The 18,127-nt window shown below is 37.7% G+C and overlaps 3 pseudogenes; all 3 read right to left on the bottom strand.

The window, feature by feature from the left end:
- Positions 1–3,172: 3,172 nt before the first annotated feature.
- LOC120124255 lies at positions 3,173–6,084 on the bottom strand (annotated as a pseudogene).
- Positions 6,085–7,297: 1,213 nt separating this feature from the next.
- On the bottom strand, positions 7,298–9,449 carry LOC120124254 (annotated as a pseudogene).
- A 1,687-nt stretch (positions 9,450–11,136) lies between these two features.
- On the bottom strand, positions 11,137–17,677 carry LOC120124124 (annotated as a pseudogene).
- Positions 17,678–18,127: the final 450 nt, after the last annotated feature.

Here is an 18,127-nt window from a genome sequence, read left to right as displayed (position 1 = left end):
AAATTATTGTTTTAAAAATAAATCATATTAACAAAATATTGATTTTTTTATTTTTTTTCTTTAATCTTGGTACTCATCGTCCACCGCTAATATTTATTGTTTTTCTTACTTTTTATATATCTTTATTTTTCTCTTGTTTTTTTATTTGTAATAATTTTATCTTTATGACACTTCTTCTACCTTTACGACACATTTTCGATCGTTTTGTTGTTATTTTCATGTATCATTTTTCCAGGGTTGGTTTTAATTGACATTGTCATGACTGATCAAAATGACATTTTATTTGTTATCATGATGATCTTCTTTGTTTTGGACTATTGGATTGGATTTAAATACTAATTTTGCGATTGTTGATAGTATTTTTACGTTGCTTAATTTTTGTTTGCAATTTTTCAATCGTTTCAATAGTTTCATCCTCTTTATGGCTCGTTTGCCAATGCGATTAGATCTGTTTGTATCTATCTTTATATTTTTATACTGATCAAGATGACACTTATTTGTTATCATGTTCTTCTTTGCTTTGGACATATATTGGATTTGAATACGCGATTTTGTGATCGTTGATAGTATTTCACGTTGCTTAATTTTGGTTTGTAATTTTTTAATCGCCTTTCAATAGTTTCATTCCCTTTCGTGGTTCGTTTCCCGATGCGATTAGATCTGATCGTATCTATCTTTTATTCGAGTTTTTTGGTTATTTTTTAACATTTTCCTTGTAATATTAAATGGCTAATTTTTTCATGTTTAGAAAATATCTTTATTATGTGTTTAGTCTAGGGATGTGCATGGGTCGGGTTTCGGCAACCCGACCGACCAAAAAATTTTACACCATTCACCGACCCGACCCGAAAAATATATACCCTCCACCCACCCGAACCCACCTAATTTTTTAGATAAATCCAAACTCGATCTGACTCAACCCGTAATAATAAAAATATTATTTTTATTCAATAAAAACAATGATTTAAATTAAAAAATAATATATAGATGGATATTATTGTAATTATTCTTAAATATAAGGTAAAATTATATTTTTTTCGTGTCGGGTCGGGTATTTTTCACCATAAACCCGAATCCGACCTGACTCAAATATCACCTTTAAAAAACCTTACCATGCCCGAACCTGAATTTTTTAAAAAATACAACCCTCGAGTCGAACCCGTCATGTTTGGGTCTCGTGCTCATCCCTAATTTAGTTTATGATTGTGGCTTCAAACCTTATTTGTAATTTAATTATTTTCTATTTTTTTAATAAAATTAGCGATTTCTATAAAAACTAATATTTATTGAAAGGGTAAAGTACAAAAATGATCACCGACTACAAAATAATCTCTAGACTATAGGATGTGTTTTGTTGAGTCACTCGACTATTAAAAATTATAAAATGATCACCCAACTATTCATTATGTTCCAAACTCGTATTTTTTAATAAAAAAATTAACGACCGTCTGACTCTGATGTTAACTTATTAATTAGGATATGATAAAATCTAACCTCAGAATCTCAACGACTATCATATCTTCGCTAGCATATGAACGTCCATCTTAGACGACTGTCAAAATTGTTTATCAGAAAATGATAAGTTTGAAACATAATGAATAGTCAAGTGATCATTTTATAAATTTTAATAGTCGAGGGACTCAATAAAATAACATATTATAATCGAAGATTATTTTATAAATTTTAATATTGTAAAACTCAACAAAACAACATCCTACCAAAACTATGTGTACCTTACCTCTATGAAAAAATGAAAAAAGGATATGGTAAAATGTGAAGATCGTATCCAATTATTATATAAAAAAGATAATATTTGTGTTTTTAAGGTTTACAATAATTACCTAAACTTTACATCGAAAATAATTACCTAAATTTGCATTGAAAAACGTTTAATACAAAAATATAATATAGCATAATTTAAGGAACACACATGAATTAACTATTTCATTTAAGGCTAAAATTAAAATTTACAAAACATGAGGATCAAAACACTATTTTCCTTCCTTTTTTTTATTTCACTCTTTTTCTTTTCCTCTCTCTCTCTTTCCTTTCGAGCCTTGATTACACCGGTGGCTTTATTTCGAGGCCCTGAGCACGGATCTGCGCTTGGTGGGTGTCTTTTTCCCGCCGAAATTTTCCATTTTTTCCTAGGAAATTACAAACTGGGCACAAGCGCACACCCGAGAGTGTTTGGAAGGTTCAATTCATGGGACTTTGTTGGGCCGGAAGATATGAAGATTGAAGCAAGAGGGAAAATGGAAGGAGTGAATTTAGAAGTAAGAGGTTCGTTTCTTAATGAGAAAACTGAAAAGAAAGAGAGAGACGAAAGCTTTAATTATTTTCTTTGTTTCCAATCTCTCTCTCTCTCTTCTCTTCCTGCGGGTTGATAGCGAGCTAACTTCACTCTGATCCTTCACACACAAATTATAGATCAAATTAGTAGAGTACATAAATCTTATTTTTTTAATTAGATCAATTATTTAATTATAATTATTTGTAGTATTGATAAATTTGATTCTAATTTAAGCAGCTCATATGCATATAATTTTTTTTAATATTTGATACATATATTATATAGTTGAAGGACTCGAATCAGATTTAAAAACTAATATATTAATTATTAAAAATTGAATTATTCAAGTTTTTATTTTATAACTCGATTCGAATTTATAATTCTTTTGAGTTTCAAGTCAAAATAAGGTTTCTAATGTCGAGTTGAAAAATTAATTTTTTCGAGTTAAGTTTTGATTACTCTTAAGAACATAAGGTATTTTTAAGTAAATCAAACATAAACTGGGAAAAAAATAAAACTTAATTAACTATAAAAAATATTGCTTGAACAAAATGTATTAGTATGGACCGTTTTAAAATACAAATATTGGGTAGTAATATTATTAAAAGGTCCCTACACACTGATGGTGAATTGAAGAAGGAATCAGACTATCAGAGCAATGTTTTGCCAAGACGGAGAGTTCTACAAGGACTATCACCTCTATCTTTGATATTAAAGCCTTAACATCTTGATTTAAAGCGTAGCTTACTCTATTATGTCTATAGCATCTGTATAGTTACATTCTTAACCAGGTTTTCTGGACCGTAAAACGAAATAAATCGAGTTTCGATGGCGGACTTCGCCTCCTTGTATCGGAATTCTTCCGTGGCTTTATCTAGTTCAGTAGGACCAGTCTTTGATATCACTTGCTGTGGTGGAAACTTGGCTGTTGTTTGGTGAAGTCCTGCACTGCTGCAATTCGTGACGGAAGACATGTTTCCTTCGGCAGGGTTCTCAATCGGTCAAGCTCGGGCAACACGACCCGACCTAGGTCGGGTCTGTCTTTCCGTCTCATCTCCGAACACTAAGGGCTAACCTGGCAAAGGCCAGGGTCTCTTCCATTGGCCAGTCAGCCACAGCCGAGTCGAGTACATCAGTGAATGTTCCATTTTCGATAGCGTTCTCGACCTGATCAAGCCCATAGGTGACTTAGCGGTTATTATTTGAAGTAGCTGATCCCAAGTGAGTATACATCAGATTTATCCCTAGCATTCCGGTTTGCTGATATTCTGGATCTATGTAACAGAATGTTCCAACTGCTGCCGTCATACGGTACTGAGTTATGGAGTCGGAAACCGATGGAGGAACAAGCCTAGCCAATCCGACATCACTTGCCGACGTAGTTGCGATCGAGCAAATATTGCCAGGTTTCAGGTCACGGTGCACAATTGGCTCCGGTTGGTTTGGTGTAGGAAAAACCTGTTGCGATCTCTGCTGCCATTCGGAACCTTACTTGCCATGGAAGTACCGGAGTGTTAGCGCCTAAACAGTCGATCTTCCAAGCTTCCGTTATCCATGTATTCGTAGACTAGGCAGCAATACTCCGGGCAGGCTCCAAGAAGAAGAACCATGTTCGGATGCCTTATGCAGCTCAACACTTCGACCTATACGAGTCACCGAAATGTATAATCAGTAAATTTCTTTCAAGTATTTCAGAATAGCAAGTTATATGTGCCTGCAGCCCTGCACACCTCTCGCTGAAATTGTAGCTCCCCTTGGGTTGCATCCGAACGTAGAACTTTTATCGCGACAGGTGTGTGGTCTAGGTAGCAGCGGTACACCGGCCCGTAACCTCCTTCTCCGATTTTGAGAGACGGCGAGAAGAGATCGGTTGCCGCTTCGATATCTTGAATCGTATATTTCCGATATCTGACATCATGTGAAGCAGCAACCAATTTCCCCTCGTCCTCGACTCTGCTAACATTCTTTTCTGCAATCATTCTCTTTTGTGCTTCAAGTTCAGCAATCATTTGAGCTGCTTGGCTGCCTCAACGGCAACCTTACACTTTTCTTTCTCCTTCTCCACGAGTGAAAGCGCAGCTTCCTCAGCTAGTCGCGCCTCTTCGATCTTCTGTTCTTCTTGTAACTTCCAGCATTGAAGTTCTTTGCCTGTAATGAATTTTAACAAAAATTAAATACATTCTCAAGTTTGTAGATCATTCTCGGAAATGATACCGGCTTTTCAAATAATTACCCTCTTCTTCGCCAAGAGTGCTTCCTTGCAGGCTGCACTATACATCTCCATTGTCTGCTGGAGCTCCCGTTTTGAGTCGTTTCATCTCGGCTTCCACATCATCCTGCGTGCATCTATCAGTTAAGTTCCATTCTATACCTTGTTTGTGCTCGAATTAATACGAATACGATCGAATTTATTGTTTAGTATAACGTATAACGGTTGATTATGCTCGTTTTCATGGCAGAAAAAGGCCTTACCATGTTCTGAGATGACATATTCAGAGATGACCATGATGCCCTACTACCACTTTCGAGTGTTTGAGGAGAAATCATGTGTGAACTGAAATCCATGGACCTATTTCCTGATAATGAAGATTCGAGGCTTATGTTTTCGAACTCAGAGCTGACAGAAAACCGTTGGCTACCGGATTCTGGGCGGTCGCCAAGATAGACACGTTATCAGTACTCGGCCTCCCACTGCTTACGAATATGTCGGATTCAGGAATGAAGGCTCGAATCTGTTTCTTGTTCTCGAAAATGGTGACCTGTTCTCAGGATTCAAATTTTGAGTTACAGAGTTACATATATGTTGGCAATCTTATAACAACTTACTTTATCATTTCCGTGTCTTCATACAGGTGGGTAGTGGAAGTTGAGGCCTACCAGAACCTCTATATCTGAGGCAAGGTGAACGAGCCGAAGGGTTTGGTGCTTCGGGGATGGTACCGGGTGGAGGCAGCAGCACTTGAGCCGGAGGAGGCATGTCGAGTCTTGACGGAGGGGAAGCTGTAGCAGACCGCACCGACGAAATCTTCCCTTTGCCGATCACGTACACGGTGCAGTAATCGGGAGCCGCTTTCGAGACCATAGTCGTAAGCTCCGCGCTCCTGAATCTTCTGTCAGACAATTAACAAAGGCAAATGCAGAGTAAGATCAATGAGCCGAATCAATGTCTTATATAGGTGTTTGGGCGGAGAAAGATGAAACAATCATTCACCTAACAAATCCGCCTTTCGACGGCGCCGAGTACCATGATCTCGATCGGAGCGGACAAAATATAATCGACCAAGGCTCTAGCTATATCGGTGTCCTCGTATGACCTCATTACCGGTGATCTGTTACAACCATCATACACCCAACACATAAATTCACCATCAAACGATAACGAAAATGAGACCGAGAACCAAAAAAAAACGTACATCCTTCCGCGAGCAGAAGCATCGGAAAGGAAGAAGATCTCCCTGGCCTGAGTTCCAGTTGTTGCTTATACGCTTTTGAAAATCCTCGTTGACATTAGAAATGTTCGTGTTCCCATGCATGCATGCATTCATTCATCAGATCAACAAGTTCACGTACCAAACAGCCTACACATACAAACATACACATGATGTAATTGAATGAAACACATGATGATGGGATGGAAGAAGGCCTGGTTTTAACATGGACAGGGTGATGGTTTGACCCTTGGACATGAGATGATCGACGGCCCATTTCAAGCATATTGGCTGCCTTGTCCTTGTCTACGCAACTGCAACTCTAGCACCTGGATCTTTCCTTTCTACATTTCTTCTGGGCATGTTTGAGTTCTTAATCAACCCTTTGCCTCGATCTCCCTGTGGTTTGAATTCAGACCAATCTATGGCTGCTGTGTGTCTCTAATTCTATCGTTTTTTATATATCAAGGGGTTGCTAATTAAGAGAAACGATTAAACTAATTACATGGTTTGTTTGTTTGATCGCTGTTGTTGTCGTTTGAAAACAATTTTAACATTAATCCCTGGTTGCTGCTCTTAGCTTAAGCCTTCGTTCTTGTTATTTTGGTGGGTTTTGATCCACCTCTGGCCGAAAAAAACATTGTTCATTAAAACTTCAATTTTGTTCTAAAAGTAAAGAAGTAATAAGGAAAAACTAAATAATTTGTTTAACAAAACAATGAAAATATCGGCCCGAACTATTTTGTGGCGTTTGGAATGGAAACGCCGCTATATGTTTAAAATTAGTAACGTTTACTCTCAAAATGTCGCTAAAAATACCGTATATTATTGTATTTTAGAAATAAAATATTTTTTAATACAAAGGATAGCAATTCAGCTACTTCTCATTTTAGAAAAAAAATATTTTAATTTTTTTCAATGAGAATATATGGTTTTATTCAAAATTTTCGTTATGAATATCAAGGGACACGACATCAACATATATATTAAATGATAAAAACATCAAATGGTTTGAAAATCTACGTATTTTTAATATAAAATTGATAATATTTCATTTTTTTAGTATTTTATTACTTCTGAAAGTGTAAAAACTAAATAAAAAAATTAAATATTACAATGATAACATATGTAAAAAATTTTAAAAAAAAATACTATTTAACTCAGAAAACTATGTGGTAGTTATAAAATAACAAATGGGGGTTTCGCCTTCCAAAATGCTGAAATTATAGTTTGATTGCTTGATAAATTAAATGAATTAAATAAATATTAATAATTAATTGGTCGAGTAGGATGAGATACTAAATTTTTTTAAGTAGATTAAGGATTAAATTTTAATATTTATTTTATTAATTTAATTAATCAAATTATCTTTCTCAAATATTATCAGTAAGCTTATGTTTAAGCTGCTTAAATTATTGCCAATTAATTTTAAAAAATTTAAATATATAGATAATATTTGATACTAGATATAATATATATCTAATGCAGGTAAAGATGGAGAAAAATAGTTTTAAAATGCAAATGCAGGCTAGAGGAAATCTGAGGTACACAAGTAAAGCATGAAACATCAAAATCTCTAAGATTTCAACAAATCTCCACACAAATAAGACATCATACACGGACAATGTTCATGGGACATCACCATTCCTGTCTTCTCACTGTCACCCATCGCCGAGTAGAATTCGTCGTCTCGGCTAGCGTTCCGGGGCTTCAATCGTTCGATTCTCGCCACGGCTTCTTTCAAATCCAATCTCTTCTGCACGTCGCCTTCGCAGCAAACTCAACCCATCTCAACAGCTGCATCATCGTTTTTCCATCGCCGTAACTTATGGCTCCATCTCTTTGTCGAACACCTCCATGTTCGTCAACAACGTTTCTTCGACGTCGTCGCGACTTATCTCACCCATTGCTATGTCGTCTTCGTCGCTTCCCTTCCCTTAGCAGGAAGTTTGAGGGGAATTTTCCGGTCAGAATCTCTAGGATTAGTACACCGAGAGCCCATACGTCCGTCTCTTTGTGACTCGACCGTGTGGATGTATTCGGGTGATTATAGACCACCATGAATGTTTGAGCACTCTCCGGATTGACGACCGGGATCAGAGCGTAATCGGTGAGAGGGGTTCGAAGGATTCGTTGAGGAGAACGTTGGAGGATTTGAGGTGACCGTGTGGTGCGACCAAGCTAGGAACCGTATAGGTACGCTAGCCCCTTGGCTACTCCTTTCACAATCTTCAACCGAGTTGGCCAATCAAGGGTGGTTGTCCCAGAGTTTGATGAGCTGCAGGAAAGAACAGAGTAAAAAAAAACACAATATTGAACATGACTTGTTAGTCAAGCAATGAATAATTCGCAGACTAACCATGAAGATGAATAGCTAAGCTGCCATTTTCGGCGAAATCGCAAACAAGAAGCTTCTCATCCCTCTGTAATAATAAGCGACAAGAGTAAGCACGTTGTTATGTCTCAGTCTCCCAATCCTCCTCATATGCTCTTGGAAATCTTCTTTCTCAGCGCTGTTCATCTGTTTATACCTCTTCACCACCATGGTGGTCCCATTTGGTAGAGCAGTCTTGTAAGATGAACCGAAACAACCGCTCCCCAATATCTCAGCCGAGGCTTTCAGCAAGTCCGGCAAATCGAACTTTTCTCCATCATCATCTCTCAAGAAAGTAAGCTTCGGTGCAGCCTCCAATGCCTTCCTTCCGCTTCTCGAACGTGGCGACAAGACGGAAGAAGCAGGGGTTCCTGCCTTGAGACCTGTTTTCCTTTTGCGATATGATGGCGGCGACGGTGAACCCCATTTTGAAGCTTGTTGCTGCCTTTTGGGGAGACTGATTATGATGAGTACAACCAGGGCTAGTAGTATAAGGACCCGACTATGATGTGAGTCACAATAACCCATAATGAGATCGTCTTCTTGAAATTGGGAGCAACGTATGCTTTGGACCAGCACGGGTTGATACACATGCCTTCAATGGTGCTCCACAAACATTTTTATTGCCTGCATTTGCAAACATAATAACACATTTAGACTTAATTCGAGTCGTAAATCGGGAAAAAATTGAGCCGAGTCAATTTTATTCACCTGCAAACATGTCTGCATCATCTTACTAAGGCTTGCTGGTATAGGACCCTCCAGTTGATTATTAGAGAGATCAACTACATGCACGTTTTCTGCTTGAAGTCTGGTATTCTTCCGGAAAACCAGTTTCCGTCGAGTTTAAGCTCCAAAAGCTTGGTCAGGGTGGCCACCGATGCCGGAATCTGACCGGAGAACCGTTTCTCGATAGATACAGCTTGCTGAGCCGGACCATTCCTTGGAATGCATTGCCGGGAATATGTCCAGAAAAACGATTGTAGGATAAATAAACGAATCTCAACCTAGTAAGATTACTGAACTCGGGGATCGGACCATTAAAATTATTGTTCATGAAGCTTAAGGTTCTCAATCTGGACAAGGCGGACAAGGTGGCCGCATCAATGGTGCCCGTTAGTCCCATGTTCTCGAGTTTCAAACCCCAAACGGTGCCGTTTTCACAAAAGACGCCGATCCAACTGGAACGTCTGCCGTTGCATACAGGTCCGGAATCGTTTCGCCAGCTCTTCAAAGCAGTGTTGTTCGTCAACGAGGATTTGAACTCTAGAAGGATCTCAGAATCCGACAGTGCGCATGAAACGGAAACCATGGAAAAAAGAAGTAGGATTTGAAGTTGACGGCGAAAAGCCATGGCTGCGGCGGCTATTGCGGCTGTTGTGGGGTGGCGTTCCGCCGTGTCAGAGGAAGATTAGATGCGGGATGCATGGAATTTGCGATAATAGGGTGGTGGTGCAATTGACAAAACGTTTCTTGTTTTCATTTTCTCTGTTACGCTGAAAAACAGGTACATGTACAGGTACGACTGTTTAATTAACCCTAAACTAATTTCTCAAAAACCTCCTTTATTTAGAATAAATGCATAATTCGGTACCTGAATTTAGTTTTTCAAATTAGTTCAGATAAATTATTTATTGTAAATATTAATTCAAATTAAATATACGAGTTTAGGTATCGATTTTAGAAAATAAGTTTGTGCACTTATTTGAAAAAAAATACTGAATGAACCTTAAAATAATATCAGATACGAATTAAATAAAAATAAAATACTAAATTAAATTTTACAGGCTAATTCAAATACTAAATATATATTTACCTCCAATTTAATATTGACTCCATAATTTTAATTTTGCATGCTTTAATTTTATTCGTTTTTAGAATTTTTTACATAATTAATATCTATTCAGACTTTTTTATATTTAATTGATGCGAGAACTTACAACTGCAAAATATGTACAAAAAAATTGGATTTATGCAGTCTATTCTTTTATGTTTATTTGATGATTTATTGATCCATTTAATGATTAATTAAACTTTTTAAATTAAAAATAAAAATTTAACAATTCAAATTCAAAACAATATAATGTTAATATTAGGCGGAGGAATACCCAGCATTGAAAACTTTGACCATAAAAGATATTTTTTGTCACAAAAATGTCTCTTATTAATTTTTAAAAGTCAAAATATAATAATTGAAAATATAAATAGTAATTACACTGACTCTCTCTTATTTGTCGACCTCCGTTGATGGTGATCGTTCAATCTCAAATTTTATGGGTAGCTCCGCCTCGACACCTTGAGTTTGAATCCAACCTTCATTTTGTCGAAACTTGCTCCGAAGTCCATAAATTGGAGATTGAAAGTGAGGAAGCCGAAACGTTTCAGTCGAGATTCACAGATTTTGGGATATTTTCTAGTGAAACAACCATCAGATTTGGACTAAGAGGTCGAGACGAGCTGACCCATAAATTTTGAGATTGAACGACCACTATCTACGCAATTGACTGTGGTCGGCGGTGGGGTGAAGAAAGGATTAAAAACGATCGTTTTGGTGTATATTTGAGTTTTTCAACACCGTTAAAAAGTTAATGGTAGAGAAAGAAAAATGATTCAATCTATAAAATTCACTGAGCAAATAGAAAAATTAAAAGTACAATAAGTAGAATAAGAGAGAGGATAAAGTTTAATGAGGAACGATATAATTTACCCAATATGTATTTGAAAACTACTTGATTAAAGGTTTTTACGATATATTTTTAATAATTATAAATATTAATAAACTAATTAAAGTTTAAAAAATTGACCAAAAAATCAATAATAGGCATATTTTAGAGGTCAGAGAAAGATATTGTGTGTTTCCTTTCTTTAATATATTTATATCTAACAGCATGTACGAGTTCATAACTCAATAACATACATTAAAAGTTAATAATAAAATCACTAGTGTTATTGTTTAATAACAATCGATTATTTATCATTAAAACATTATCTTAATAATGAAATATTGTTACGACACATTAAAGTTTGTAATAAATCACTAGTGCTATTGTTCAAGCTGGATTCTTACACGTTTTCCTGCTTTCCTGCTGCTATGACCGATCGTGTCTTCTTTTCAGGCCTTGATTTCGGCCAAAATTCGAAAGTGAACGTCATTTACTGCAAAGGATTTGCAGAATATATATACCATATCGAAAGCGATCAATCGAATATCGTACAAACTGTATAAGCTCCGAACCAATAATCGGTCATTAGGTGTTTCTAATGTACTAGTTTATGCATTCCCATTGTCAGAGCTGCTACAGGCTTGATTAGGCTGGACGGAGTTTCCGAAATCTCCCTCGACGCTCATCTGCTGGACTTCATGAGGGGAGAGGATTTTGATTCTTCGGACACAGTTGACGAACTCCCTGAAATGAAACAGATGAAGAAAAAAAAACTATCAGGAAAAGGACATCGTCATTTTCATGGGGCAAACAACGTAGAGAATATTTGGTGAGCGCTGTATTTAGAAAAAGAGCAACAGGGCTTACTCCCAAGGGTCATCTCCGACTAGAAGAAATCATTCTCGTGATCCAGGTAGACTAGTTTCCAGCCTATTCTCCCTCGGTCTTCCAGTTGACCCTCAATGCCAACCTACGAGCCAAGTCTTGTTTGAGCTCATCATAACCTGAATAACGAGTTATCTATGGATCTTCCGACAGCCCCGCGTTTGTAAACCTAGAAAGGTAAATATGTGAATTAGTGACAAGAAGTATTTGTGATGTGTGCAAGTGGTCAAGGATGCGTGCAACAAGTACATAGATTGACTCAAACCTTGGTATACGTCCGCATTCTCTGAAGTTGTGGCGGTGGGGTCCATGCACCACGGCTTGTGAAGCTGTTATGATTTATGTTGGAATCAATGGAGTTAAATGTCATATCTGGAACCCCAAATGACTGAGAAACTATTGACGATGAAAGTTCTTGCTGAGAGTCTTTATGGTTTTCATAGCTAGCAAACATTCCTCCTGAAGATGGTTATTTGAAAAACCCTTCCCCAGCCCCATCATGCCTTCCGTAAGCGACGGGTCAGAATTCATGGGTATCCCAATTTGGCTATCCATATTGTTTCCATATGCAACACTGTTCCTTGGATCTGCCTGAACTTCGCTATCTTGACATGTGTCTCTCAACAATATTGTCTGAGGGTTGTAAGTCAACGAGTTTTGCTGCAAATTAACATCATTCTGAGAAAGGCAAACTGAAGTCGTAGAAGAGGATGTATCCAGGTAATCTGCATGTGCAGTAGAACCATTGATAAGGTTTTGTGGGTATAAAGGCCTTGGTTTTGACTCTTGGAGATATTCAATAAGGGTTTAAAATCAGACTTCTGCTGAAGTTCTTTAACTATATTAGCAGTAGGTGACATGGTCTCCATCGTATTAGGATTCAAGACCGTGGCAGCAGACTGTATGATGACATCCCCTAATCCAGTACTCTTATGGACTCCGCCGTTTATCTTTGGTTGAAGAACACTTGGACAATTTGTAGATGGAGAGTGGAATGTGATGGATTATCATCAGTAATCACAGAATGTGCAGCTGCAGCAGCACATGTCATTACACTGCTAACAGCATTGGACAGTTGATTTGTTGCGGTGGTCCGGAAGGGATCTACATGGCCAGGCACTTCAGGTAACACTCCGGGTGGTTGTTGCTGAAGCTTCGACTGCAGAGGTGGCTGAGAGAACTGAACGTTCACCTGGCTGTTACTTTTAGTATCTGTTGTGGGGCAACATTAGATTGAGGTAGCAAGGTGGGTGAGTTTTGAGGCATCTCTAACACTTGACCAGCTGACATGGACTTAGAGGTCTGAAACGCATCTAACAGCTGCCTTTGTTGATCTTGGGGTTGAGCAAGTTGACCAGGCTGCTGAAGTGCTGATTGCTGTGCCAAAAGCAACTGTTGCTGCTGCTGAAGCTTCTGCAACAGCTGAAACTGAACCCGGTTGTCAGGTACTTGTAAATGTTGGTTAAGTGGATCGGGCGGCTGGGAATGCACTAGGTTCTGTAGTTGACTTGGGACCATATGCTGCTGCTGCTGATGCAGGTTTTGAGGAAGATTTTGAGGGAGTTGAGGAGTTTGATTAGAAGTTTGCTGCTGCTGAACTATACTGTTACTTTGGGAAAGGGTTTGAGGCGGAAGAATTTGAGCGTGAACTTGACTAGAGGGTAGAGTCTGAGCAATCAAATTTTGCCTCAACTGCTGAGTCATGTCATTAAGCTGTTGCGGCTGCATAATCGATCCCAATGAGTTCATTGTAGATGGTAGCTTCGGCAGCTGATCAAGTTGCTGCACTTGCTGAGGTAGCCTATGAGCATTGAACTGCGAGTTGTTTGGCTGAGGCATTTGTGGTATCGACAGACCCATTTGGTGTGAATGATCTGCTGCATCAAAGTTTTGCATACTGGATCCAGCCAGAGACTGCATGAAATTTGGCTGCATTGAGTTTGAAAGCACAGATTTTGTTGCATATTCATCCATTGGATCAGGCTAAGCCCTGGAACTGAATGCGAATCCTTCATGCTTATATCATTTCCCAGCCAAGCCGTTGTCCTCTTGAACATATTATCTAAGTCGAGTATTCATCATCTGCAAAATTCTCAGGCAAGGTATGCGGTCAAACCATGTCAATACAGGAAGGATTGAAAAGTGTTGAAGAATTCAAGCATCAGCAAGGGTACTGCCAAGGAACAAGATCCCTAAGTGACATCTAATAAACGTTCTTGTGCCAAATTGATACTGATTATGCAATAATTTAGAGGCTATAGGATCTGCTACCTGGCATTCCGGGTTGTCTAGGACGCTTTGATCTGAAGAATGGAGGTGGGCAGATGAAAAATGGAGCTATAACTGGTTCAATTTCCCAAATGGATACTCGACTACGTCTTTCCCCGGAAGTTGACTCATCCCAACCAACCTATTGAAGAAAATGAGCTAGTTAAACAAGAAAAGCCCCATCTTGCTATAATAAATATAACGAAAACATAAACTAAAAATAGTTAAACTTACCTGCAAATTGCGCCATTGTGAGCTTTTCCATCTTACAGGATCAATGTCACTGATTCCCGTAATTGTGCCCATATACCTGAAGGGGAAAAAGTACTTTATTTCGACCAGTTTTTTGGACAAATAGCCAAATCAAAATTTTCTGGTTCAAGAAAGCAATCATCTATATATGGCTAATTTGGATGTATTAATCAATTATCAAAAACAGACAGAGACTTGACATAAAGCTACCTTCTTGTTCCTGACTCTTCAGTTTCAAACATCATTCGGAAGCGCATGCCAGGTGATATTTGATTGTTGTACACAGCTTTGTAATACTGGGCTAAAGGAATAACAAATTCGGAAGGGCTGGCCCTGCAAAACAAAGAATGTTTTGGAATGAATGCTTACAGGGAAAGAAAGTCTCCGTAATAGCATATACTAATCTACGGTTTTAACGTGGCTGAACTTAATTTAAAAGTCAGAAAGTTATCCTTTGGACCTTGGATTATAGAACACGGTAAAGGGGCTGTTGTTTTCTGCTGCATGAGCAGCTGCAGCGAGGATGCCGATATGCATGCTATCACTCGACAATACTGAAGATGATATATTGGTGGGTTGCCTGTTAGCACGTCTTGTGCCCAAGAGAAGCTGCTGCCTTTCATTTCTGCTCAAAAATTTTGAAGACGAGAGTGATAAAATTGCCTTAGTTTCTCTCTATAGAAGAGAGTGGTAAAACAATAAAAGTAGGCCTGTAAATGAACTGAACGTTCAACGAACCGTTCATGAACCATGCGGCGGAAAGTTCGTTTATGTTTGTTTATTATTAAATGAACGAACATGAACAAGATTTTGCGTTCGTTTAATTAAATGAACGAACATGAACAAAGGCTTCGTTCATTCATTTATGTTCGTGAACGTTCGATTATATGTTCATTTATGTTCGTTCATTTATGTTCATTTCGAACAGGCAAATGAATATGTTACGAAGATTATTGAAGTTGTTTGGATTTCAAGAAGATTGTTTTGTTGAACAAATTAACTTTAAGACTTTATTATGTTCATATAGCTTATTTATGATTTATGTATGTTTTTGTCGTATTCGAACAAATTAATTCTAAAGTTGCAGGTTATATTAATGAATTTTAAGTTGTTATTCTTGTTGTTAACTTTTTTTTACATTCGTTTGTTGTGTTCGAATAAGTTTTTTTTTGTGTTTGTGTTGTTCGTTTATGTTCGTTTGTTCATGTTCGTTTATTATTTAAATGAACGAACATGAACAAACTATATTCCTTAATGAACGAACATGAACAAAAAAAAATTGTTCGTTCATGTTCGTTTATATTCGTTTATTTATTAAATGAACGAACATGAATATATCTCCGTTCGTGTGCGTTCGGTTCGTTTACAGGCCTAAATAAAAGTTATGCGACATGACAATGCTTATGTAAGTGAAGAGACATGAAACATTGTGAAATCGGTAACCGAAAATACGTACTCCAAGCAAAACCATTATTATTACCTAATGAATAAAACTGAATCACCAGCTAAGAGTCTCTTTCCACTAACAAATAGACTCCACCCCGATGTAAGTAAGTGGCGCTTTGGTTGCCCTGAAATTAAAGACCAGATTTTGGAATTAAACAAATGAAGTGCATACAACGCAAGCAAAACAATTTCTAGTAATAGTGTAATGGCAATCTGTAAATCCAACAAGTGAAAGTTTAAGGACACGAAAAGACCATACCACGATAGATATGGCGAAAGCTCCAGACATTTTCATGCAGATCCCTGGCCACAAGTTCTTGTGCCGGTGGTTGCATCGAGAAATCCTGCCAAAAGAATCAGGAAAGGGATTAACATCTGAAGTTAAAACAACCAACCTTCTAGATTACACAAAGCTGCTTACAAGAGGAGGGAAGATTTTTTCAGCAGCACGGCGAGGCACAGAAAAACCTCCATGAGTGCTCGTATCACTTGCTGTCAACGTCTTACAGAAGAATTCTGGTAGTGGCTTATTTGACTTGAGAGAAAGATCCGACCTCAGTAATTCCTCCTTATCGAACTGCAAAAGATGTCAATAGGTTCAGTTCTAATATCCACTTACATATTCAAAACTCTGTAAAACACGATGTTAGATTCTTCTAGGCATATGGGGTAAGCTCTTTACAGAAGAAACGGGTTGGAGGGTCATCTGAGCATAGACTTCATCCGTCTCCGGATCTGCCTGCAAATTCAAACAAGAGAGGTGAGAAAAATGGATTTGAAAGCACAAATAAATTAAAGATAGTCGGCATTCCTAAAGTCAGGTAGCAGTACATGCAACGTGACATTGTGAAGGAGACAAAATAGCTTAGAGGGAAGATTCGGGTAGTTCGGAACTTGAGCATCCACATCTTTCCTCATTGAGGCTGCTACCTGAGATTGGAAATTTTATTCAGGTCAGAACACATATTTAACCAAGATAGAAGATGAAATCTATCACCATGTAAATATATCCTAATAAAGCGACTATACCATGGCAAAATGTCTGAATAAAACAAAGTTCAACATCCTTTGTTTTCATGGGAAATCATTTAATTCATTGATTATAAATTATGCACTCCTACCGCATCAAATACAAACAATTAATAAAACCCAAAAACACATAGATCAAACCAATTTATTTTAAAAATTCATTCTCAGCAGCAGCAAAAGAATCTATAGTAAATGTCGACAAGAGTTGGCAATTTAGTTCACCTGTTCGCTGTGTCCTTGAGGGAAGTAGACAACGTGGGTCCCGGCAGCCGGAAGGTTTACCAGAGGTCCGGCGCACGCCTGCCATAGTTCCGGGTTGATTGTCTTCTTCTCCGGCAAAACACCTGCATCGCCGCTCAAGCAACCATAAGTCAATTCACGCTTTTAAATAAAAAGAAAAGAAGAATAAACTTAATGTATCTAGCTAGAGATTTTAGTTCAACGGAAAGAAAAAGTAGAAATAAAGCAGAGCTTAGAGCTTTTTTAGTAGAGATTGATTGGAAGAGAGAAGAAAAATCAAACCTTTTATAGGATAATCTAAGTAAATCAAAAGAGAAAGAGCGGACCTTCACCCGAATTCGAAGCTGCAGCGTTCGATGTAGATCCAGCTCCGGCGGCCGGCGCTTTCATTGCTTTTATTTTCCCCTTGAACTTCAAGACAAAAAAAAATCTAACTTTTGAGCTGTTCATTTCTGATTAGCTTGAAAAGACAAAGCAATTACACTACTCGAAAGCGTGCTGGATAGCTCAGATCAGCTCAGTTGACAATATTCAAACAGTAGTCAAAGTAAAGGTAAAATCCCAATTTCCCGGGGGAAAGGAAATAAAATTACACGAAACGGACTCCGGGGCGGAAAAGAAGGGAGGGAAAGTGGCCGGCGCCGGGAAAACAGACGACGAGTAAACGGAGAAAGCAAACAGTGATAAAAAAGGGAAAGAAAAAGAATGGGTTACGAAGATTGGAGGAAGATATAGAATTTGGTTAAGTTTGTCAAAGAACAAAATGATGTAATCATCTTCCCCAACAGAGCATGAGAATTAAAAAACCCAGACGTTTCCCATCCTACAACTTTGTTTTCTTCTTTCCCTTCTCACTTTTCCCAGCTCTATCCCTCTCCCTATCTATCTGTACACTGTACCTTTCCATGTGTATAAATGGATAATTATTTGGTGAACTGGTGTTTTTCGTCTAATTGTTCATTTATGAATATAGATTAAATTAAGTTATTTACAAAATAATTTAACTTATTGAATACTTAAATGGTCACTTAAATATAGGGTTATCATCATACTTTTAATTTTGGCAATATGATCATATAACTATTTAAGTGGTTTCAACGTAAGCAATTGGTGTTACAAATAGATTGTGTAACTGATGTGGACCTCTGACTCGTGGTTAGTCAATAACAACCACATCAACTACACCGCTTAATTTTCACGATGGGCGGCTACATTGAAATCACTTAAATAATTATATGATCATATTATC

The sequence above is a fragment of the Hibiscus syriacus genome, unplaced genomic scaffold, assembly GCF_006381635.1.
Source record: "Hibiscus syriacus cultivar Baekdansim isolate YM2019G1 unplaced genomic scaffold, ASM638163v2 tig00110415_pilon, whole genome shotgun sequence".
NCBI lineage: Eukaryota > Viridiplantae > Streptophyta > Magnoliopsida > Malvales > Malvaceae > Hibiscus > Hibiscus syriacus.
The sequence above is the reverse complement of the archived record's forward strand: the minus strand, read 5'-3'. Positions and strand labels throughout refer to the sequence as shown.